We start from the raw sequence: 26,382 nt of genomic DNA, 5'->3' as shown, positions 1-26,382 counted from the left end.
CAAATCTCCTGCATTGCAGGTGGATTCTTTACAGTTGAGCCACCAGCTCTATTATATAAATAAACATATATCAAGGAATATATTAATTCTTAAACTTATGGGTGTGTGACAAAAAATATTTGGAAACTCAGGTCTAGACAAGTTATGTTTAAATAGTATTAGAAACATTACCCTTTTTTTCATACAAATGCATATTTAAACCTCCCAAATAAAAAGGTAAGGATAATATAAATATTTTTAAACATATTAAAATAAAAACTGTTTATTTTCCAACTTAAAAATTCTAACATTTGATTTTTACAAAATCAATAAAGAAACTGATGGAGCTATTTGATTTGAAGTGAAGGATTATGGATAGTTGTAGCATTTTATCAGTCTCAGCTTCTGGATTTATTTCTATGGATTTTGCAGTACTCGTAGACAAGTAGCTATGAATAATCACAGACTAACAGCTTATCTCATTCAGCACGGGTCTTTGGTAGGTCCTCAATACTACTGGCACTGCTAAGTGGGTGGATGAACAATGAATGAATGAATGTCGGGATGTCTTTAATTCAACAGAGTTAGCAGGAGAAACCTTAACATCTACACAAAAAGGAGCCCAGCAGGCCGCACATGTTAATGCGATTGTGGGCTGCAAACTGTCAAAATTTAGCATATGTACTGGCTTTAAAAATAGTTTAAAATTTATTTTAAAAGCTTAAAGTATATGAAAAAAGCAAAAATGAAAGATTTGTTGACCCTCTGCCCTAGTTTTCCAAGGAAAGCAATAAAAAGCCCACTAGTCTGAAGATTCCTTCCTTTCTTTTTCTTTCTTTCTTTTCCTTCCTCCCTTTCTTCCTTCCCTCCTCCCTTTCTTCCCTCGTTTCATCTTTCTTTGCTATAAAGAACATCACAGACCTATTTAGCAATGAATAAGATGATATATTAGGTAATAGTATTAACATTATTTTCCCTGCTTTTAATAATTATTTTATGATTAAGAAAGATAGCGTTCTTATTATTGGAGACCATATACTGAACTATTTAGGGTTAAAGAGCTCAACATGACTACAATATATTCTAAAATGGTTCCAAAAAGTTTAATATATTTTAAAGTTGATATCTACAACTTAAACTAGCATGAATTGTTTGCTCAAAGAAATAACCATCAGGCATCATTCTTCTATTATTTTGGTACACAGTGATGCTTGCTAGACTGAGGAAAGACTGAGGGGGGATTTCAAAGGAAATGCCAGTTCAAATGCCAGACTGATTTAAAGGAGGCCAGGCTGTCCATAGAGTACCATATTCTCTAATAAAGGAGATGGATTCAAAGGATATATTTGAATCACACACATATCTCCGTTTATCTACCTAGGAAGAGAAAGGAGAGAGTAAGGGAGAGAGAGAGGGAGGAAAGAGAAGGGAGAGAGAGCATGATAAAGTCAATGAAAATGTTAACAACGGGGGAAACTAAGCGAAGGGTATACGAGAGCACTGTTCTCCTACTTTTCGAGAAGTCTGAAATGATTCGTAAATGAATAGTTACAGAAGACTGAAACTGATCATCTAGGAGGGACTGATACATAATGGGGTTGCTATGATTTAAGATTTTGAAGTTTCTCTACTTAAATCTTACAGTGATTGGAGTTATAGTTGCTTCATAGCCCTCATGCTGCCCTAAGGCCTGTGTCATCTTGCCTTTGGAACACTTTACCAAGAATCTGTGCCGTCACCCCAAAAGTGTGGGTGTGCTAAGTTGCTTTAGCCGTGTTCGACCCTTTGCAACCCTATGGGTTGTAGCTTACTAGGCTCCTCTGTCCATGGGATTATCCAGGCAAGAATACTGGAGTGGGTTGCCATGCCCTCCTCCAGGGGCTCTTCCTGACCCAGGGATCGAATCTGAGTCTCTTTCGTTTTCTGCATTGGCAGGCAGGTTCTCTACCACTGTTGCCACTTGGGAAGCCCCACCCCAAAAGTAACATATTAAATGAATTTAATATATGTGTATTAAAGACATTTTCATAAAATGAAATAATAATAATATATACCTCACTGATCTGATTGGTAAAACAAAGACCAATTTTAGATTAGTTGCCTATTCTCCATTTTTGAACATGAGATGTGATAGGGCTTTATCCAAGCTTGTAACTTGATTTAATTGTACAAACATATATTGAACAAGATCTCCTTTATGTAGTGAATCCACAAATGAAGAGGCATGAACCCTGACTTCAAGGAGAGCACAGTCTTCCACAGAAAAGGAAGAATGAAATAGGATAAAGAATAAGCAGGAAAAAAATTTGGCATTGGCCAATACTTTTTGAAAAGTGTTTTCAGTAATTTTTGCGAAGTATTTATGGTCAAGGTCACAAGCAGTGTCAGCATCCAAGCAGATACACCAATGAGCTGTGATAAGAGGGGTTCCTGGAAAACTTCAATTGTTCCAAAATGTCACTTCAATTTATTTCACATTGCTCGAGGTTTCTACTACATAATGCCAACGTTTTATAGGATGTAGACCTTTAAGTCATCATTCCCTGGTAAGAACACTCAAATCTTTTCCTCTTTATGATCTTAGAAGAGAATTTTAAGGCCAAGGCAGTTTGATAGGGGAAGTGCAGGTCACTTAAGGCAATAGGATGGAAGAAGTGGGTGGAGTCCTGGAGTAAACGGAGCTCAGAGACCCAGAGAGGAAAGGATGGTTGAGAGTACATGTGGCCTCTTCATAGTCTGCTTTCTGTCAGATTGTACAGTGGCATTAGAATTAAACAGTCCAAGAACATAAATGTGTACACTTTCTGCATCATAGCTCCTCTGGAGGCCTCATCCGTGGGCCCTGTCTGTAGCCTGCCACCTCCAGTTTTACCAAGAATCCTGTTGTGTTGGTTTAGAGAGAATTCCCACCCTTGATATGTCATCACTGTCAGTATCTGATCCATTTTTTCACCCCCACAACGTCTCCAGCAAGAATCCTGCTAAATAGGTTTAGCAAGAGTCCCTCTATCTTCAATGTCCCCCAGTAGTAAGATTCTATCCACTGACTCCTCACTGTGCTCGGTGGCCATAAATCCTCAGTCGTCTTGGTTGTCTGTGGAGTTGAGCCTGGTTGGCAATAGTCTTGCCATGTATCAGTAGTCCCAGATAAAGTCTTCCTTAACTGCTCTAACAAGTGTCAGAAGAATTTTTTCTCTAACAGTCCAAAAAAAATGTCAGTTCATAAAGATTAAGCAAGATACCAGGCATTATCCATACTAGACTATTTCCCTCAAAGAAGGAGATTTTTATCTTTCAAGAGACATTTCAATATTTGTCCACATTGCTCATATACATGAAAAATATGTTGAAAGAGATCACTGCTTCTTTCAATGCCTTAATCCTGACTCAAGAATAAATTTGGTATACTTAAGAATGATCATGGAGACTAGTGAGGCTGGAGCTTACTTGAGGAGGGGAGAATAGTAAGAGAAAATCTGTAAAATATTGAGTAAAATATTTATTGACATAGCTGATTTCTGTGGTTAATGTATCAGAAATTAATAGAAAAATCAATATTTACATTCCAGGAAGCTCTCACTTATTTAATAAGCATTCATTGAGCATCACTGTATACAAGGCATGGTGCTGAGCACTGCAGGAAATAAAAGGTAAGGCTGCTTTTGACAAGGTGACAATTTAACCCTGGAGCCCAGGAAGTGGCATAAAACTTGAACAGACTTGAATTATCCATTGGTATCCATACAAGTGAGCGGTAAAGACAGCAAATGTTTCCCTAGAAAATGCATGGAGTTGGCAAAACAAACAAACAAGAGTTATGCTTTTCTACATCACAGAAACAAACAATTCATGCTGCCAGGAGAAAGACAAGTGGGGATTAGTGCCAGAACCTAGGTTTAATTTTCTCTCAGTTGAAAAAAAATGAATTTTAATGCTCATGAAAAACATGTGTCATGCACTGTAAAGGGTGAGCCAATTCATAATTTCATGTCTCTGGTATCAGACACATGGTGGGGATGTCACTGAGGATGAAGCAAGAGATGCCAGGATTCTGCATGCAACTAGAAGCCAAGTGTGGTGCCTCTTTTCTTCCAGTTCACATTTATATAAATAGCTCCTCCCTCCTTTCAGAACCCATCTGAATGAACACAGAGGAAGGAAATTTAATGACTTCCTCCATCAATACTGAGGCAGGATTGTCAATAAATAGTCTCTGAAAAAAAAAGCATTTTAAAAATGCTCTTTTGGCCTTTAGAAAACCGCCACCAAGAAAAAGGCACTGACTTCATGTGACTGTAATTGACTGAAACATCCTTTCATCTCTTAATTCATTGGCTGATTAGAGCATAATGCCAATAAAATTAAGGTCATGGGGCTTGATCCCTCTTTAGACCAATTTTGTGGGTGTGTGTGTGTTTTTTAATCCTTGGGTTTAAAGGATTTCCCCTAAAGCCCAATTCAAAAAAATAATAAAGTAAAAACATTTTGAGCCCACTTCCTTTTTACCCTAATTTTCCCTCCGTTTGCCTATACCCTTTGTTTGTTGGCAAAACAACACACACACACACACACACACACACACACACACACACACACACACACACAGAGTTGGTGTTGTTTTGTTTTTGAAATAACATGGCTGATGCTATAGAATTACCCAGCATTTAAAATGATTTGTTTAGCTAGAAAAAGAATGGAACAGCAGAGGTGATGCTGTGATTGCATATGACACTTCTGCACCTTTAACAATGAAAGAAAAGGATGGTGAGGCACTGAAACACATTCTAAAACTGACCCACAGACAGGGCAGATCAGGGATGCAAACCACTCTCTGGAAACCTGGACCTTGCTGTCACTTGTCACTCAAGTTAGAGCCTGCAGCCTCATAAGACCACAAGTTTCCCAGGTGGCGCTGCTGCTGCTAAGTCGCCTCAGTCGTGTCCAACTCTGTGCGGCCCTATGGACAGCAGACCACCAGGCTCCTCTGTTCACAGGATTCTCTAAGCAAGAATACTGGAGTGGGCAGGTGGCACTAGTGGTAAAGAATCTGCCTTAGGTGCAGTAGATGCAGGAGATGAGGGTTCGATCCGGGTCAGGAAGATCCCCTGGAGGAGGAAGTGGCAGCTCAATTCAGTATTCTTCTCTGGATAACTCCAAGGACAGAGGAGCCTGTCGGGCTCAAAGAGGTCTTTGGGGGTTGCAGAAAGTTGGGACATGGCTTAGCAACTGAGCATAGCACAGCTCACGGACCACAGTATCTTAAAGAAAATAGAAAAAGGGATTTTCAGGAAAACTGCCCTGACCTAGTTCTGACCCAGTGGCAGAGTAATCAGCTCCTCCCCTCCCACAGCATCCCATATTTATTTTACGTTAGTAGTATTTTTTTTTTTTTTTACCACTTACACTTACCATACTTCCCTCCTAGCTCTGTTTGGCTTGAAGCTTCATCTCCCTCCCTCTGGTTCCCACTGGCAACGGTGAAGGCCAGGATCTCCAGGAGAGGACCAGAGAGGCCTGACCCCACCTAAGGGAGGTGGCGGCTGCCTGTCCAGGGTCAGGGCCTTGCCCAGCACAGAAAACACCACTCAGAGGCCTCAGAGGCCAGCAGCCCCTGAGAGAGGGCTAGTGAGGGCACGGCTAGCCAGAAAGGGGCTGCCCCTGCTGTCCTGTCGGCAGCTGGATGTAGTATTCAGCCTGTGGGCCCCAGTTCCACTGTCTAGGCGGCCATGCGGATGAGGGGCAGGGCTCTGTGGAGAGACAAGCAGTGGGGGCAGCACAGCAGTGCAGGCAACTCCTCTACCGGCGAGAAGCTAACGCCACCTCCGTCCACAAGTGTCCTCCGTAACCCTTAGCATCCCTGGAGCTTCCAGTACCAGACAGCACTGCCCTTGGCAAGCAGCTCCTCAGTTCCATGTCCTTCCCCTGCATCCTCATAGCGTCCCTGCCGGTGGTTTAGTTACCAAGTCGTGTCTGACTCTTATGATCCCATGGACAGTAGCCTGCCAGGCTCCTCTGTCCATGGGATTCTCGAGGCAAGAATACTGGAGTTTCCATTTCCTTCTCCAGGGGATCTTCTCAACCCAGCAATCAAACCTGGGTCTCCTGCATTGCAGGCAGATTCTTTACCAACTGAGCTACAATATATTTTCCAGCTTAGTCCTTACTCACTACTCAGCATTCTCTGCTATACTGTCTGATGATGAGTCTCTTGAGCCAGGGGCTGTATTTTATTTTCTCTGGTGCCCCAAGGTCTCACCTGTGCCTGGCATATAGTAGTCACTCAGCAAAGATTTTTTTCATTTGAAGGAATACATACATTCGAGTAATTTAAATCTTTTAAAAAAGGTAAGGGATGATCATACAATAAACTTTAATGCTTCCACTGGGAAACTTTCATGGCTAAAAGCAACCATGAAGGGTATTAAGTAAAACTGAGTTTGATTATCTCAAAAAATAATCCCTGGGTCAGGAAGATCCCCTGGAGAAGGGAATGGCTATCCACACCAGTATTCGTGCCTGGAAAATTTCACAGACAGAGGGGCCTGGTGGGCTATGGTCCATGCGGTCGCAGAGTCAGACATGACTGAGCTACTAACACTTTCACTTTCTTTCATCTCAAAAACTGATCATACTGTTTTAAGTACTCTCTCATGTATATGACTGAGCCTGATTTCCACACAATGCTTGGTTCCTAAATGGATTGCTCTCCCCTAGGGTAGGTAGGCCTGATCTCAGCGGTGGCCTGGCCACAGGCGGCAGTGTGGCTGGTGATGTCAGCTGCTGAGTCTTACTGTTTTCATGTCCTCCTAGAACTGGAGAGAGGAACTGGCCACAAATATTTGGCTCTGTCTCCACGAGGGGGCGTCTGTGCACAAGTAAAGATGAAAAAGCACCACTCCCTCAGGACCAAAGATGGCTCTCACTCAAAGCCCTAACAGTAGGCCACTAGAACTAACACTCACTAGCATCATTCAGTGTTTATTCAGTTTTCTTCAACTATTCTAAGTGCATTATATCCATTTAGTTCTCATATATACAAGATCCATCAAGGATTAATGGTGTATCAAATATTGTAATAAGTCCTTTCATGGAATTTATATGAATAATGGGCTTCCCAGGTGGTACTGATGGTAAAAAACCCGCCTGCCAATGCAGGAGACATAAGAGATGCAGGTTCGATTCCTGGGTCGGGAAGATCCCCTGGAGGAGGGCATGGCAACCCACTCCAGTATTCTCGCCAGGAGCATCCAATGGACAGAGGAGTCTGGCAGGGCACAACCCATACGGTTGCAAAGAGTCAGACACAACTGAAGTGACTTAGCACACAATATGAGCAATATTATTACTCCACTTTACAGTCAAGGAAATGGAACAGAAAGGCTAAGTTACTTGGTTAAATGTACCTAGACAGTAAAGGATGGTGGCAGCACTCCACTCCAGACAGCCAGTCCACTCCAGACAGCCTGGCTTAAGAGTGCTCACTCACAAATCATTGTATTATCCTGTTGCTAACAAAATTGTACCCAGTACCAAATATATGCCTCATAACTCTACAGAGTCAGAATCAGCCACTGACAATCTAAAATGTGGATGCATGGGCCTTGGTTCAGTGCTAATGGAGAGAAGGGGCCTGGCACCGCCTTAAAGCAGTGGTTGGTTTAGTCACTAAGTCGTGTCCGACTCTTGCGATCCCATGAACTGTAACCTGCTAGGCTCCTCTGCCTATGGGATTCTCCAGGCAAGAATACTGGAGTGGGTTGTCATTTTTCTCCATTAAGCAGTGGAAGGTAGTGTTATTTGGTCTTTCATCAAATCCCTTCCCTATCAGGCCTCCACTGGAATAAACCTCCCATTTATTCTCTGTCCTACGGTGGAAAACCACACCTCTCCACCTACTCGAGTATTCTTACCTGGAGAATCCCATGGGCAGAGGAGCCTGGCAGGTTACAGTTCATGGGATCACAAGAGTCGGACACGACTTAGTGACTAAACCAACCACTGCTTTAAGGCGGTGCCAGGCCCCTTCTCTCCATTAGCACTGAACCAAGGTAAAAGACCTTGTTACGGCCTCTCTTGCCCTGTGGTCCTTTGTGGGGTCCCATTGCCCTGTTGGATATTTGTTCTGGAGGGCAGGGAGTATGTGTATATCTCCCTCATCATCTCTTTTTCAATCTAGAAAAGATATTATACATTTCTTTTTCTTAAATAATAAGCTTTTATAAGTATATATCCCTTGATTTAAAAATATTAATGATCAATCTTCTTTTTCAGAAATTATTTTTCTACCAGAAAGGATTTTAAATATTTTTTAACTGGGACTTTCTGAAGTCCTGGATGAATCCCTACTAGAAAAGAAGGAGTGGGAGAGACAAGGTGAAAAGAAGAGGAAGGAGGTGATGAAGGAGAGAAGGAATTGGCAGGAGAGAGAAACTGTCAGTGGTATCAAAATATTAGGTTACTACTGAGAAAGAGGCTGAAATTTTGGTAACACCTTTCTATCAATTCATCTGGAAATAGAATAGTAGTGCTAATAGGGTGTGGAAGAGAAGGAGTGAGGTGCAAATGGAGCAGTGATAAAGGAGAAGGTGAGAAGAGGGTGGGAAGGGCTGGGCACTCACCCCCCTCCTCTCACACCAGCATAGGGGTGGTGCTAACACCAAGAGCAACTCGCAATAATGAGCCCTGCTATCTCATCTGCTTCTTGACTCCTGCTTGGGAACTCCTTGAAATTTCTGTTTAATAACACTTGAGAAACACCTTCCACAAATCACATAGAGCTAAGAATCCAGTCTTTTTATTGCGCATAACAAGATGTATATGGCTAGGCACAATAAGCTTTCCACAAATGATTCCAAGTTAACATATTCTGTCCTCTTGACCTCAAAAGCACATTTTATTTTATTTTATTTTTTTATTTTTTGCGGGAGAAGGAAGGCTTTATTTTTCCTTGTAGCAAGTAGGGAGAACACTGGGGATTCTTTCCAATGCAGTGTCTCCAAAACTTACATCATTTTTTTAATCGGAGGATAATTACTTTACAATAAATATTGTGCTGGTTTCTGCCATACAGCAACATGAATCAGCAATAGGTATAGATATATAGACATACGTCCTCTCCGTCTTGAACCTCCCTTCCACCTCCCACTCCGTCTAACTCCTCTAGGTTGTCAGGGAGTACCGGATTTGAGTTCCCTGCATCATAAAGCCGATTCTCAATGGCTATCTGTGTTGCATATGGTAATACGTATGTCTCAATGCTCTGCTCTCAAGTGGTCCCACCCTCTCCTTCCCCCACTGTGTCCACAAGCCTGTTCTCTATGTCTGTGTCTCCTGTGCTGCCCTGCAGGTAGGCTCACCAGCGCCATCTTTCTAGATTGCATATAAACGCATTCATGTATGATGTTTGTTTTGCTCTGTCTGACTTACTTCACTGTGTATAACAATTGAAAAAGACATATGCACCCCAATGTTCATGGCAGCACCTATTTACAATAGCTAGCACTTGAAAATAACCTAGATATCCTTCAACAGATGAATGGCTAAAGAAGACATGGTACATATATACAATGGAATATGACTCAGCTATTGAAAAAAAACATACTTTAAACTTGTCAATTCATGTGCCGAAAATTTTCTTTGAGAAAAAATACAGTCAACATAGACTGATCACATGAATGCTTAAAGAAAAGAGCATTATCTTGTTATTAACAAAATTGCACCCAATTTCAAATATATGTATGCCTCATAATTCTACAGGGTCAGAATCAGTCAACAACCATCTAAAATGTAGGTGCATGGGCCTTGGTTTAGTGCTAATGGAGAGAAGAGGCCTGGGGCTGCCTTAAAGCAGTGAAGTTAGTGTTATTTGGTGTGTGTAACACTTGGAGTTCACTAGTTCTTTGCTCCAGATCATGTTCAATTTTCTGCCAAACACCCTCCAACGACTCTCATTAGGTCCAAAAGAAAATCTTAAAATCCTTGCCACACCTCTCCAGGCCAGGTAGGATCTGATCTCTACCTTCTCTACCCTTTCATCACCACCTTCTAGTCATACTGGTCTGCTTTTCATTCTGTGAACTTGCCAAGCTTATTCCTGCCTCATGGCTTTGGCCCTTGTTCTCTCCCCTGGCTAGAATGTTTTGCTACTTGAAGCTTTTCATGGTGAGCTTCTTCTCATGGTTCAGACCTCGATTCAAAGTCAGCTCTTTAGGATGTCTTCCTCTGTGGCCATTTCTAAACTAGCACTAACCTACCCCACTCCAGACACCTTCTTGGGCCCTTATCATGGCCTAGGATCATCTTGTTTACATAGTTAGTTGTTGATTATCTGTTTTCCCTATCACAATGTTAGTTTCAGTAGGGCAAGGGTCCTTTTCTGACCAGAATCTAAGATAGTATCTGATTCAAAATAGGTACCTAAGAAACAAAGATAAAAGATCAGATACTAATAAATATTTGCATGATAAATGACTAAATCAAGGTGTATCTCTTTTCCTTTGGTAATCAAACACATTGTAAGGTACATAGTATACCACAGAAGTAAATGGAGAGGGTCAGAGTCGCCTAGCATGTGACTATCAAGCTCATTTCTGTCTCCACATCCTTTGCCCATTCTTTTCTCCCTTTCTTACTCTTTAAAAAAAAAAGTATTTATTTGTTTATCTGGCTGTGCTGGGTCTTAGTTGTGACTTGTAGGATCTTTAGTTGCAGCATGAGAACTCTTAGTTAGGGCATGTGGGATCTAGATCCCTGACCAGGGATTGAACCCCAGTCCCTGCACTGGGACCGGGAAGCCTTAGCCACTGGACCATCAGGGAAGTTCCTCCCACTTTTCCTCTTGTCTTTACAGTTTCTCAATCTCTGAACTAATAGAGAAAACATTGGGGAAAACATTTCTTAAGCCCACTGTGTTTGCTATATAACTATTGCAGTACTCAAAGCTTAGCTCTAAGTGACTCTCTCTCAGGAGAAGAAAATGCTTTCAAATATGCACTTTGGTTTTCTTTTTCTCTCTGCATTACTCTCATACACCACCGTCTGTACACAGGACAGATTGCTCACATAGTTGCATTCCCATGCTTAGCTTTGACCATGTTGGTGTTATTTCTTAGTCTATAGTACTTTTTGTCACCCTGCTTATTTAACTTATATGCAGAGTACATCATGAGAAACGCTGGGCTGGAGGAAGCACAAGCTGGAATCAAGATAGCTGGGAAAAATATCAATAACCTCAGATATGCAGATGACCCACCCTTATGGCAGAAAGTGAAGAAGAACTAAACAGCCTCTTGATGAACGTGAAAGAGCAGAGTGAAAAAGTTGGCTTAAAGCTCAACATTCAGAAAACTAAGATCATGGCATCTGGTCCCATGATTTTATGGCAAATAGATGGGGAAACAGTGTCAGACTTTATTTTTCTGGGCTCCAAAATCATTGCAGATGGTAATCGCAGCCATGAAATTAAAAGACGCTTACTCCTTGGAAGGAAAATTATGACCAACCTAGATAGCATATTAAAAAGCAGAGACATTACTTTGCCAACAAAGGTCTATCTAGTCAAGGCTATGGTTTTTCCAGTGGTCATGTATGGATGGGAGAGTTGGACTATAAAGAAAGCTGAGCACCGAAGAATTGATGCTTTTGAACTGTGGTGTTGGAGAAGACTCCTGAGAGTCCCTTGGACTGCAAGGAGATCCAACCAGTCCATTCTGAAGGAGATCAGTCCTAGGTGTTCATTGGAAGGACTGAAGCTGAAACTCCAATTCTTTGGCCACCTGATGTGAAGAGCTGACTCACTGGAAAAGACCCTGATGCTGGGAAAGACTTAGGGCAGGAGGAGAAGGGGATGACAGAGGATGAGATGGTTGGATGGCACCACCAATTCAATGGACATGGGTTTGGTGGACTCCGGGAGTTGGAGATGGACAGGGAGGCCTGGAGTGCTGCGGTTCATGGGGTCACAGAGAGTCAGACATGACTGAGTGACTGAACTGAACTCAAGTACTTTCTGACACTGTTTGCAAAGTACTTCATAACAATTTTTATAACCTAGAAGAATGTAGCTAGCTTTCTGCATTTATTCACTTTGATCTCCTCTAAGTCTGTCAACAAATGCACTGCGGCACCAAAAGCAACATTAATCTTGTTATAAATTTTCATGAAATGAATCAGTTAAAGATAACTATTGATTGTGCACTGTGACTAAATCCCTTATTTTTCATATTTTTGGGGAACTTGAAAGCTCCTGATATTTACTCATTTGAAAGAAACATTTTTGGATTCCTTCTGTATTCCAGGCACCAGGGCTGGGGACCCTGAGAACACAAAGTCTAATGAGATATGTGTTCCCCATATCTTCAAGGATCTTGTAGTCCAAACCAACGACTATCGCACATGGAGACAGATGGAGACAAGTGTCAGGAGCTATAGAAACACAGAACGTCAGCTCCCCTCAGACATGTAAGTTCCATGCAGGCAGGGACTTGTCTATTCTGTATATAGCGTCTAGAACTGGTACATTATAGTCACTCAAAAACTTGATAAAGGAGTGAATGAATGAATTAATCTAAATCAGATGGTGCAGTCAAGTAAGATTACTTAAAAGGAAGATTGAGAAGGAGTCTTCTTGAGAAAGAATGATAGGCAAGAACATTCTAACTTCCCCTCCTCTTACTTTGCTCTGAGTTATTCAGGGCTGAGGGAAACCCTCAGGCTATTACAAACCACTGTGTGTGGTGACGTAAGCATCTATGAGAACAACTTGGGTATAAGTGAAAGAGGAGAGTGAATAAGTTGGCTTAAAGCTCATCATTCAGAAAATGAAGATCATGGCATCTGGTCCCATCACTTCATGGGAAATAGATGGGGAAACAGTGGAAACAGTGTCAGACTTTATTTTGGGGGGCTCCAAAATCACTGCAGATGGTGATTGCAGCCATGAAATTAAAAGATGCTTACTCCTTGGAAGGAAAATTATGACTAACCTAGATAGCATATTTAAAAGCAGAGACATCACTTTGCCAACAAAGATCCATCTAGTCAAGGCTATCATTTTTCCTGTGGTCATGTATGGATGTGAGAGTTGGACTGTGAAGAAAGCTGAGCGCTGAAGAATTGATGCTTTTGAACTGTGGTGTTGGAGAAGACTCTTGAGAGTCCCTTGGACTGCAAGGAGATCCAACCAGTCCATTCTAAAGGAGATCAGCCCTGGGCGTTCTTTGGAAGGAATGATGCTAAAGCTGAAACTCCAGTACTTTGGCCACCTCGTGCAAAGAGTTGACTCATTGGAAAAGACTCTGATGCTGGGAGGGATTGGGGGCAGGAGAAAAACGGGATGACAGAGGATGAGATGGCTGGATGGCATCACTGACTCAATGGACATGAGTTTGAGTGAACTCCAGGAGATGGTGATGGACAGGGAGGCCTGGTGTGCTGCGATTCATGGGGTCGCAAAGAGTCGGACACGACTGAGCGACTGAACTGAACTGGGTATGTACACATTTGTTCACATTCTGTTTAAATCTGAATTCTGTGTATATCGATGGTTGAGTCTAAGGTTTTCTCCCTCACATACTGCATTTCAAAGACAATTGCAATATTATTTGGCATAAGAAAATGTGTCTTGAAAAACTAAGAAAAGTTGTCATCAAGTCTCCCCTTTCTGAATGGCACTTTTGGACTGAGAAGTGCGTTTTGAGCAAGGACACAAATGAGGACCTTGACCTCTCACTTATAAACCAGTCTTCTAAGATGCCCTGCCCTCTGTGGTCACCATTATCAGTCAACTGGTGTTGACTGAGAGTTTCATGGGTTGATGGTGATCAGGCCTATCCATGATTTCTTTTCTTATAATTAAAAAAAATTGTATAAAATTGGTGTGCCCTTTATTTTATTTTTTCCAGCTGCATCATATGCATGAGGGAATTTTGCTTCCCGATCAGGGATCAAACCTATGTCACCTGCCATGGAAGTGGCAAGTCCTAGCCACTGGACCGTCAGAGAAGTCTCACCCATGACTTCTTAAGAACTAAAAATGATTTTCTATATTATCATAACACTTATAATGTGCTTCTGGAGAACAAAGTTGTGTTACAATTAGCAGATATTTTACTCCTCCTATTTAAGCAAATAAAATTGAGGCTCAGATTGATGAACTGATTTGCTGAAGATCACAGAGTTAGACAGTGGACGGGCTGGACCTTGGTCTCAGAATTTGGGTTCGGGTCTAGTGCTCATTGTCCGACTCTGGAAGTACCAATGGAGCCACCAAAGACATAAAGTGAAAGAAAGAGGAGCATGAGGTCCTGAGGTTAAAGATCTATGCAGCAGCACATTCTGGCCATCATAGCAACTGGATGTAACTGTGGATGACGTATTAGTTAAAATAGGATAGGTGATGATTCAGTAACAAAGGGCTCCACATGTTCAGGAGCTTTATTGATAAAGAATTATTCTTGCTCATGCACCTCATGTACAAAAGATGCACCCATGTACAAAGGATGCTCATTATATTTCAGAGACCCAGGCTGAAGGAGGCTTCATGTGACATGCTTCCATAATCTCAGAAGCAAGAAAAAGAGCACAGTTTACAGTACAAAGGCTCTAAAGCTTAAGAGCAGAAGTGGATTATATCGCCTAAAGCAAGTCGCATGGCCAAGTCTGCCATGGAAGAGCAAGGAATCTCGTGAAGGGTAGTACAGTCTACTACAGCTGCTCGAGCAGCTTCTGTTATCTTTTAAAACTGTAACATCTATGGATAGCAACTTTGCCAAACCGGCACCTCTGAATCTGAAAGGCAATCACTGATCTCTCACCTGACCGGGCTGTCAACATTCTGTGCTTCTGCCAGAGGTCATCTTTGTGCAAGGATATGATCACTTTGCCAGAGAGAAAAAGCTGCCATCAGGGGTTCTAAGGTCTTTTTTATATCCAAATGCGCTGTCTGGAATGGCGAATCAAAGTAACTATGAAACATTTTACACATTGCCAGCCGCTAGGCTAAGCTCTGTGAAAGATATTCAGTACCTAGCAGAGTGTCTAATATATACAGTGTTGATAATAGCTAATCCACACCTAGCCTCTTTTTAAAGACTTTACCTGTTTCAGCTTTTTTAAGTTCTCACAACTCTTAAGAAAAAGCTACTGTTATTATCCCCACTTTACAGATAAGGAAAAGGTGACTGGCGCAGAGAGGTTAAATAACTTTAACCTCGAGTTCCCTTAATGAATAGTGATTTGAATCAACAAAGCCCACACTTTTAACCCCACTGTGTAAAGCTGAAAATGATAAATGTTGAATATATTAATTAATTCTTCATTTTAAATTTGTGACTTGGGGGATAGGAGTAGGTTTAAAAGTGTTTTGTTGGCAATTCACCGGAAAGCACTATCTCACTTTTTTGGACCCAGCAGACTTAATGGGCTAATAATCATCAATCAATAGCCTAGGTAAAGTCTCAATTGAGTTCTTTCTGATATTATTTTGGCATTCTCTGTAACAAGGAGCCAGACTGCAGAGAAAAGTGAAAGGAGGTTCTTTGAGCCCACCCATGGAGAAGATAGAATCAGAGGAAATGAGGGTTTCCCAACCCTCCCTTCAGCTGTGGAATGCTCTGGCTTCACTCTGGGTGAAGAATTCTGTTGTTACAAATGCTACAAAATAGAGCAACCCACACAAGTGGTACCATTTTCGTTTTGGCTGGTGTTCTGCAAAGCTGGCTCTCGGAGGACAGATGGCAAGCTGTCATTTCAGGCCTGCTTTTTGGCTCACCTGCATGTAGCCACATGAAGCTTTCTATTTCTTAAGAAAGCATTTCTTTCCTCAGGTCATATTTATAGTCCCTGACACCTCATTGCTCCTCCTAGATCTCTTAAAGTCTTAACGATCAGGAAGTCTTCCAACACGGATCTTCCCACTTAAATCCCAACAACGTTTCTTCTAGTAGCACCCTAATTCCATTCAAACCTGATTCTGCCTGCTCTTGCTCACCAACATGTTTAGTTTTAATGCTCACATTCTGAAACAAAATCTTTCTTGCCCAAATTTAGCGTCTCCTCCAAGACCTAAATAGATACAGGCAGATCTCAGAGATATTCTGGGTTTGGTTTGAGGCCACCACGATAAAATAAGCATTGAAATGCAGTGAGTCCCATGGATTTTTTGGTTTCCCGATGCATATAAAAGTTGTATTTATGTTATACTGTAGCCTATTAAGTGTGCAATAGCATTATGTTCTAAAAAAAACAATGTGCCTACCTCAATGAATAAAATACTTTATTGCTAAAAAATGCTAACCATCATCTGAACCTTCAACAAGTCACAGTCATTTTGCTGGTGGAGGGTTTGAAGTATTGTGAAAATTACCAAAATGTGACACAGAGACACAAAATGAACCCAATGCTGTTGGAAAACTGGCACTGACAGTCTTGCTTAATGCTGGGTTGCGACAAACTTACAATTTGTAAAAAAAAAAAAAAACCGAAAAAAACAAACAAATAAAAAAAACTGAGTACCTGCAAAGTATAATAAAACAAAATGTAATAGGCATGCCAGTATAACTTTATCTTACCAAATTTTCTATTCTCAATGCCTGGAATAGAATTAGAGGGCAGAATGTCTTGCTCACTACAGCAACACTGTTTATTTAAGTCATGGCAATGCAACTGTCCCATATGCTGGAAGCTTTATGATTCATTGGAAAATGAATTCGTAAGCTTTTGCATTTCTGTAGATCAGGGGTTGCAAATTCAAATGCCAACAGTGAGCAGACACATAAAACAATGAAGAAAGTGAGCAGGGCTGGAGAGTAGTAGTCAGAAACAGAGTTGAGGTTCTAGCTACAAGGCCAGCAGCTTGGAGCTCTGGCCAATTGTTGCTGTGTGCAAAAGCAGACTCCATGCCGCCAGAGATGATTTTTCTAGAGAAGTTTAAAACTCAGATTTTTAAAACTGTGAAAATCTGATTTTTATTTTTAATTTTTTTTCTATTTTTTTGTTGTTAAAGTTTTAATTTTATATTATAGCTAATTAACAGTGTAGTGATAGTTTCAGGTGAAGAGCAGAGTGACCTAGCCATACAAATACATGCATCCATTCTCCCCCAAACTTCCCACCCATCCAGTCTGCCAGATAACATTGAGCCAAGTTCCCTGTGCTATACAGTAGGACCTTGTTGGTTATCCATTTTAATATAGCAGTATGTACATGTCCATCCCAAACTCTTTAACTATCCCCACTCTGATGGTAACCATAAGTTCATTCTCTAAGTCTGTGAGTCTGGAAAGCCTCTGAGTTTTCAGTGTTACCTGAAGTTGAAAAATATTATGGGGAAAGGACTTTACAGGCAGAGAGAATCTGAGAGAATGTGGTATGTCTGAAATTAAAGCAATTTCATGTACTAGGGTGTAGTGCATGCTAGGCAATAATGGAAAGTGGGCTGGAAAGTCACGTGGATTTTATCCTGCAGGTGATGAGAGTATATGGAAGGATGTTAGTGGTTATATGGTGCAGATTCACCTTTATATTTGAGTGGTTAAGAGGATGAGTTGAGGAGAAAACTGGGGTTGGAGCAGAAGTCAGGAGGATGCCACACCATTTCTGTGGAACATGTTGAGGATCTAACATACACAGGGATGCAGAGGACATACGGACTTAAGAATTCGTAGGAAGAGAAGTAGCAGGAAGTGGTGATGGGGTCAGAGTGGTAACGAGGGAGAAGCAAGGACACAGGCTGCCAGTCAAGTTTCTAGGTTGGGAAAATGAGTGGGGAGTGACTTCTGTCATTCCCTGAGGCTGGAAATATGGGACAACAGTAAGCATGGTGGATTCATGGTGTGGGGAAGAGGAGGTAACAAGTTCAGGGTTTGACAAGTTCTGTATGATATGCTGTGAGGTATTCAGGTGGGCTGGAGACAATTTCTGAGGAGACATCACTGTAAAAACTGCTTGAAGTCCTGGGAGTGGAGGGTGAGACAGGAAATACCTTGGGATCAGAAGCTGGAGCACAACAGCCTTTAAGGCAGGGAGTTGAGGATGATGTCTTAGGGGTTTAAGGAAGACAATCAATGCAGACAATACTCTTACTTCCATCTCATTTACCCTTGGAGACTTGGATCCTACCACCAAAAAGCCTCAGTAGGCAGGAGAAAGCAATACTTCCCTGCCCCTACACATTGCAGTGGTTTGGATATCTAAGCTGACAAGTGGCGAGCTCCCTTTGCATGTAGCAATCCAATGGAAAACACCTGATGGAACAAATGTGACATCTAGAATGGTCCCTGAAAAGGCCCCAGAGGGACAGACTCAATACATGGAAGAAGCTTTCCTGGGACTGCTCAGTCCCTCCCATGCATTTCTTCTTCAAACAGTCACTGCAGCTACAAATGTTATCACACAGGGAAAAGGATGTACAATGACTTTGGCTTTGACTCCATCAGCAGGCTTTCTAGAGACTCAGGCAGTTATTGACTTTTGAATCTGCATTCAAAAATTGTGGGCACATTGTGGGGAACAGAAATCTTGTCTTCTGCCACAGATGTCAGCCTCATGGAGCGTGGGCTAAAGTGAACTGCAAAATATCACCTGACACTGGGCACCAGACATACCCGGGCTATTACTGTAGGACTCCAGTAGCTCCACAGCACCTTGGTGGCCTTTAGAATATGGTAACTATTATTGAAATGTATTTCTAAAAAAAAATTTACATTTACCAATGTTATCTTCTACAATTTTTTAAAATTTATGTTACTAAAAAAATGTTTTAATGTTTTCTAGGGCTGCAGGCTTTTGCCCCATTTTTATCGTGACAAGCTTATATATGTGTGTAGCAAAGCTCCACTGAATGATGATGTTCTGAGCCATCTCTCTCTGCATATCCTCAATCTCTCGGGCCACCTAACTGAAAGTTTTGATACATGAAGATCTTTATTCAGTCTTCTCAACTGACAAAATCACATGGGTAATGTAAAGTGCAGAATTAGCTCATTTTCTCAAATTAGTTTGATGTTGGCACCTAGTAGAGAAACTATTTGAGTGATTCAAACCATTAGAACTCAAGTGATGGGAATGTAAGACCAATCAGGGCAGGGTTTTCCTTTCTTTTATTCATTGCTGCTCCTTCAATGGTTGGAATCATGCCTAGGATCCAGCAGGTCCTTGATGTACAGTTGTTAACTAATAGAATGAATTTACTCCCAGATAATCCTTAAAAGTAAACCATAGAAAAAGAACATTTTTAAAGGAGGAAAATTATATTTGTCATTCTGCATACAAGGTATCTATCCTGATTACTTGCTTCCTGGCTAGAAAATATTTCTTTAGCATCTCTTACTGGAAGTGACTGATGCTAAAAGTTAATTTACAGTCAAACATATGTCAATAGTTAGTTGAAGGGATGACTTGGAGAAAACAGCATTGGCTTATAGTCAAAGACAAGGCTGTCTCTGAACTGAGCACCATCCTGGAGAAGCTGGCCACAGACCCTTGGCTGAAGTAGCCTATCAATCTTGCTAATTGCTCCTGGGTAAACAAGCCAGAAACTGGGAGCTCTGCCCACTGTGAATCTGGAGACAGAGAGGAGGAGCCTGAGTGGAGATATGTGGGGCCTCTTTCCCCTACTTTTCTCCACTCACTTAGGAAATCCTATGGCTTTCAGGCCTCTTTCATTCAGAAAAGTAAATTTTCCAAGAATTAGATCCAATTCACCTTCTAAAAGCTCATATGTAAGTTTGATCAAAGCTAGAGCAAAAGCTAGTGATACTGTTACCACACCAAACTTGAGTCTGCTTGCCTGTGTGCAGTAAAGTCAATCTACCAACACTGGGTTATGGTGAAGAAAAGTACAGCATTTGTTGCAGCACACCAAGCAAGGAGTCCAAGTAACTAGTGCTTAACAGGCCCAAATTCCTTGCATGGTGCCCTGTAGTAAACACTGCACTTTCCTTCACCACAACCTGATGTCGATAGATTGACTTGGAACTATTGTTTTCACTATCTTTAGAAACCATTTTGGTGTTCATTTAATTTTGTACTACTAAAGGACTTTCAATCTGTGAACTTCTGAAAGTCTTAAGTTAAAGATTCTCTTTCTACTCTTGTATTGTGTGTTAGTCACTCAGTCGTGTCTGAGTCTTTGCAACCCCAATGGACTATAGCCCGTCAGGCTCCTCTGTCTATGGAATTCTCCAGGCAAGAATACTCGAGTGGGTTGCTATCCCCTTCTACAGGAGATCTTCCTGAGCCAGGGATTGAACCCAGGTCTCCTGCACTGCAGGCAGATTATGAGTGACGAGAGAAGCCCACTCTTGTATATGAATATGCATGTATTTTTGTTTCCTCTGACTTGGTACAAACTCATCTCGTGTGTGGAATTTGTGGAACTGGTTAGCCAAATGACCAGAGTATTTAATTTATTTCCTTCAGCATTTTCCAAAGTAAAGCAACTTTGTTAGTGAAAAAAAAAGAAAAGAAAAAGGTAAGAAGAGATAAAAAGAGATGTAGCTCTAAGTGTAGGTCAGTCAGAAATCCAAGACACGGTATTTTGCCCGAGGATTTATACCTAGTTCCAGTTCTGGCTTTCTCAAGTGAAAATCCCCCCACTTGGTTATATCTTTCAATCAGTAAGACAAAAGCTGCTGGGCTATGTAATCTCTGAGTGTTCTTTTTTTTATCTTTTACATTACTGAAGTCATTGGCTGCCTTCATGATTAGTTACTTTAGATGCCTTTAAGCACTGATCAGTTACTTCATATGTCTTAATTTGATGGAATATCATGATTTCTCCATTATAAGTTCAATTTATATATTTCTTTTGCTGACTATTACAAAGAAAGCTATTGACTTGGAAATGCCTCTTCTTCACTATGTTCCTAGAGTCTGGGCCTCATTTTCTCAAAATTCCTTTAAAAAAGAAAAAAAAAATTATAAGACGCCAACAAAACATCTTAAAAATATCGAGAATAAGTAGTCCATGGAAGGTGGTAGCTTCAGAGGTTCATCCACATGACTGCTAATCCTACATTACGATTGATGTGCTATTGTAAATGAGGTTCCATATTGACTACCTAATGTAGATTTGGTCTCAAATCAATCTAATCTGTTTAAGTAGAGCTACTAACTCTTTAGCACAAGTTTTATCTCCTCTAAAGGTCAATAAAACATAAAACCTGCTGACGTCATTCTTTCTTAATGCATTTTGGCAAAGGATAAAGCTTGTGGATGCTGTCTGCATAAAAGTGATTTATGTCATACATTATTGATTGAGATTATCTGGGAGTTGAAAGAGAAGAACTTGACTATTTGAGATCCCAGATTATTTGGTGGCCAGGAAGGTGACCACTTAAAGACAGAGTGTAGGAGTGACAGGCAACCATAAACCAAAACTGATATCCCAAGAATACAGTGGAAAAAGACTGTAAACTGGTAGCAAAGGCAAGTGAAGTGACAATGGGCAAACAGAAATACACAAAGGAATACAAAGGGAAAAATAGGCAGCCAGAAATAGCTCAAAACCAGGCACATTACCATAGGAATAAGGTGAAGATACACATACGAAGGTCTGGGCCAAATCTGGTTTGACTGGTAAGGATTGTTCCAGCTCTCTGCACTGAGACTGCTGATTACTCCCCCAGTATCCAGACTCTCCATTTGCCGTAACTAATCGGATCCTCCAAATTTTAGCTGAACATGTAGCCATCTGTCTACAGAATACATTTCCCAACCTCTCTTGCAGCTTTGCTATGTGACTCAACTCTAGCTAATGAGAAGTCAGTAGTGCAGTGTGCACCTTTCTGGATACCTTTGAACAGAAGCTGTCTGTCCTCTGCTTTATCCCCTGCTTATGGACCAGAATGTGGATATTGTGATGCTGAAGATGCTGTGACACTGTGATGTGAATGTATAGAATCGTCTCCTAAAGTAGGGTGGGATGGCAAGAAAGACACAACATGGGTCTCAGATAAGCTCATTTGTTGTTGTTGTTCAGTTGCTAAGTCGTGTCCAACTCTTTGGGACCCCATGGACTGCAGCATGCCAGGCTTTCCTGTCCTTCACTATCTCCCAGAGTTTGCTCAGACTCATGTCCATTGAGTTGAAGATGCCATCCAACCATCTCATCCTCTGTCTTCCCCTTCTCCTCTTGTCCTCAATCTTTCCCAGCATCAGGGTCTTTTCTAATGCACTGGCTCTTCACATCAGGGGGCCAAGTACTGGAGCTTCAGCTTCAGCATCAGTCCTTCCAATGAATATTCAGGGTTGATTTCCTTTAGGATTGACTGGTTTGATCTCCTTGCAGTCCAAGGGAATCTCAAGAGTCTTCTCTAGCAATTTTTCAGATGAGCTCATAGATCAGAACTTTTCTGCCCACTTGATATACCTATCAGGCTAGATTTCTACAGGAAAGAAAAGTAAAACCACTGAACTGATATCCTAATTCACTCAAACTTTTTTCACTCCTCTTTATTTTGTGTGTGTGAACATATATGTCTAAAAGACATTTGATACATCATTGGTCATTGAACATGGTTGCCACAAGTCAGATGTCTTAAATCGCTAAAGATTATGGAAAAAAATCTTAGGAATATGTAATTGCAATATGTGTAATATGTAGCAATGTAATATGTAGCAAATCTTAGGAATATGTAACTGCAGCATATGTAATATGCTTGATCTGTGAAGCTATACAGGCTATTTTTAAACTATTATCAGTTCAGTTCAGTTCAGTCGCTCAGCCGTGTCCGACTCTTTGAGACCCCATGAATAGCAGCACGCCAGGCCTCCCTGTCCATCACCAACTCCCGGGGTTCACCCAAACTCATGTCCATCGAGTCAGTGATGCCATCCAGCCATCTCATCCTCTGTCATCCCCTTATCCTCCTGCCCCCAATCCCTCCCAGCATCAGGGTCTTTTCCAATGAGTCAGTTCTTCACATTAGGTGGCCGAAGTATTGGAGTTTCAGCTTCAGCACCAGTCCTTCCAATGAACACCCAGGACTGATCTTTAGGATAGACTGGTTCGATTTCCTTGCAGTCCAAGGGACTCTCAAGAGTCGTCTCCAACACCACAGTTCAAAAGCACCAATTCTTCAGCACTCAGCTTTCTTCACAGTCCAACTCTCACATATGTGACCACTGGAAAAACCATAGCCTTGACTAGATGGATCTTTGTTGGCTAAGTAATGTCTCTGCTTTTCAATATGCTGTCTAGGTTGGTCATAATTTTCCTTCCAAGGAGTAAGCGTCTTTTAATTTCATGGCTGCAATCACCATCTGCAGTGATTTTGGAGCCCAGAAAAATAAGGTCTGACACTGTTTCCACTGTTTCCCCATCTATTTCCCATGAAGTGATGGGACCAGATGCCATGATCTTCGTTTTCTGAATGTTGAGCTTTAAGCCAACTTTTTTACTTTCCTCTTTCACTTGCATCAAGAGGCTTTTTAGTTCCTCTTCACTTTCTGCCATAAGGGTGGTGTTATCTGCATATCTGAGGTTATTGATATTTCTCCCGGCAATCTTGATTCCAGCTTGTGCTTCTTCCAGCCCAGCGTTTCTCACCTAGTGTTGATGTTGATTTGGGGTATCTAAGTCAGGGGGATAAAACATTCCATGAGATACAATTTTATGGTTTGCAAATTCCTTTCTTTTAATGATATTAGAGTACCATAGATAGTTAGCGAGTAAAATAAGTGATTATTGAATTATCAACCTTGTGAGAAGTAGAAAGAACCTGGTTATGATATGGTTCTGAGCTAACGCAGTTGATGACTGATTGATTGTGCTCACATGTGAGCAAGGTATAGAGTTTGGCTTCCCTCCACTGGGACACTGGTTGGTACTCTTATTGGTACTTAAAATATCTTTCCTAGAAGCAGATATAAACCACTATCAGTTCAAAACCAACATATCTATGCCATCCTGCAATATTAATGCCCTCTTATTGGCTTGCCTGTTGTCCCATAAAAAGTGATCAAGTCTTTGGATTCTGAAATGTGAGTTAAGTAACTACAGTCACTGGATTTTGATATTCTGTTGGTTCCTGAATGCCACTGTATTCATTTAATACTGTTGCCATAACAAATTACTGAAATTGAATGCCTAAAATAATACAAATTTATAGTATAGCTTTGTAGGTCAGAGGTCTGACATGGGTTTCACAGGGCTAAAATGTGTCTACCAGACCACATTCTTTTCTGCAGGTGCTAGGGCTGGGGTGAATTCATTTCTTTTGCCTTTTCCCATTCTAGAGGACATCATGTTCCTTGTCTTATGGTTTCCCCCTTTCATCTTCAAAGGTGCCAATGGCACACTGAGTCCTCCTCACACTGTAACACTCTCACATTGCTTCTCCTCCACTTTTAAGGACCCTTGTGATTTCATTGGCCAGAATAGTCTCCTCATCTTGGGGTCAGTTTATTAGCAAACTTGATTCCATCTGCAACTTTATTTCCCCTTTGCCATGTAAAGTAACACATACATAGGTTCTGGGAATTAGGACATGGACATTTTTGAGGTATTATTCTGTCTGCCATAAGCATTTCTGAGTTAAATGGATTAATTTCTGAGTCTTTGATTGTAGCCAGCTGCTTCTTCCACTAGAGTCTTTCCAACACAGGATAGAGATTTACATGATTCTGAACAATTGGTGTGACAGCACACAGGACAGTGAAACATGGATCATCGTTGAAAACTGTGGGGAGAACCCACTGCAAATTCCTCCCCCTTTAAGAATGTTTGAGGCCTTGTTGGGGAGGCAGGCGTTGTCCTTGTATCTCCATTTGAATATCCTTCACCCCATATCTTCCCTGGTGGCTCAGATGGTAAAGAATCTGCCTGCAATGTAGAGAACGGGTTTGATCCCTGGTTGGGAAGATCCCCTGGAGAAAGGAGTGGCTACCCCAGTACCGTTGCCTGAAGAATTCCATGGACAGAGGAGCCTGATGGATCTTCACTTTTCACTTCTGCTACATAGCAGGAGATTAAGGTTAATCAAATTCCAGCATAATTCCTCCACCAGAATTATCAGAACAGGGGTTAGATTTAACAGAGATACCACGAAGTCACTAGGCATACAAATATACTATGATCAATATGGTCAGATTATCTTCTTATCTCAAATTTTTACAAAGCTTTGTGTTTTTGATTGGCTTTACCTCAGAGATAAGAGACCCTTACAATCAACTTATTTTGTGCTCTCAGTAACTAAGCCTTCTTTGGTTGGTTTTAGAGAAATCCCTGTACTGAGCCTTTTCTCTGCCACAGAAGAGCCATTCAGTGAAAATTCTGTCTCAGCTCAGTTGGACTCAGACTGCAATGTACCAACAAAATATCATAATGCATAAACAGCTACAGCCACCCTTCACCTGAACCACCCGTGAATCAGCAGTAGAGTTAAGATGCAGTGCCTCAATATGCTAGACAACAAGAAGATTTAATCTTAAACTTATTAATATGATACGGGTAATTCAATTTCCTGTAGAGACATCACATAATTTTCCATATTTCTTAGAAGAAAGAAAGTGAAGTCACTCAGGCATGTCCGACTCTTTGCTACCCCGTGGACTGTAGCCCACCAGGCTCCTCTGTCCATGGGAATTTCCAGGTAAGAATACTGGAGTGGGTTGCCATTTCCTTCTTCAGGGGATCTTCCCAACCCAGGGATCGAACCCAGTTCTCCCACATTGCAGGCAGATGCTTTACCCTCTGAGCCACCAGGGAAGCCCTCCAAAATGGCAGAAGGTAGTGGAACCCTATCCATGGACTGTAGCCCACCAGGCTCCTCTGTCCATGGGATTTTCCAGGCAAGAATACCGGAGTGGGTTGCCATTTCCTTCTCCATGAGCCTACAGCACCCAGTATTCCCAGGCAGTCTCCCATCCAAGTACTAACCAGGCCCGACCCTGCTTAGCTTCCGAGATCAGAGGAAATGGGGCGTGTTCAGGGTGGTCTGCTGCTGTTGCTAAGTCACTTCAGTCGTGTCCGACTCTGTGCGACCCCACAGATGGCAGCCCACCAGGCTCCTCCGTCCCTGGGATTCTCCAGGCAAAAATACTGCAGTGGGTTGCGATTTCCTTCTCCAATGCATGCATGCATGCTAAGCCACTTCAGTCATGTCCAACTCTGTGCGACCCCCTGGACAGCAGCCCACCAGGCTCCTCTGACCACGGTATTCTCCAGGCAAGAATACTGCAGTGGGTTGCCATTTTGGCCGTAGGCTTATCTCCATTTGCATCACGAACTGAATATCCCTCATCCCCTGGCTGATTCTCTCAACCATGACTTGGGTGATCTCCCCCAAATTATTAGTATCTCTACAAGGTGACTCTTGCAACGTGACTCTGATTCTAAGTACCAGAGGCCATAGGAAAAGCTGAAAACTAGGACATAATTGCAAGATGTGATGCTTAAAATTG

The 26,382-nt window shown here is 41.6% G+C and overlaps 1 protein-coding gene and 1 pseudogene across 1 annotated transcript in view; both read right to left on the bottom strand.

The window, feature by feature from the left end:
• Positions 1 to 26,382, bottom strand: part of PTPRR (protein tyrosine phosphatase receptor type R) — a 275,935-nt gene that overhangs the window by 175,461 nt on the left and 74,092 nt on the right. The window lies entirely within an intron of this gene.
• On the bottom strand, positions 25,810 to 25,930 carry LOC138079458 (5S ribosomal RNA; annotated as a pseudogene).

Source organism: Capricornis sumatraensis, chromosome 4 (assembly GCF_032405125.1).
Source record: "Capricornis sumatraensis isolate serow.1 chromosome 4, serow.2, whole genome shotgun sequence".
Classification (NCBI taxonomy): Eukaryota; Metazoa; Chordata; class Mammalia; order Artiodactyla; family Bovidae; genus Capricornis; species Capricornis sumatraensis.
Note: the sequence above shows the minus strand (reverse complement) of the source record. Positions and strands in the feature narration are given on the sequence as shown.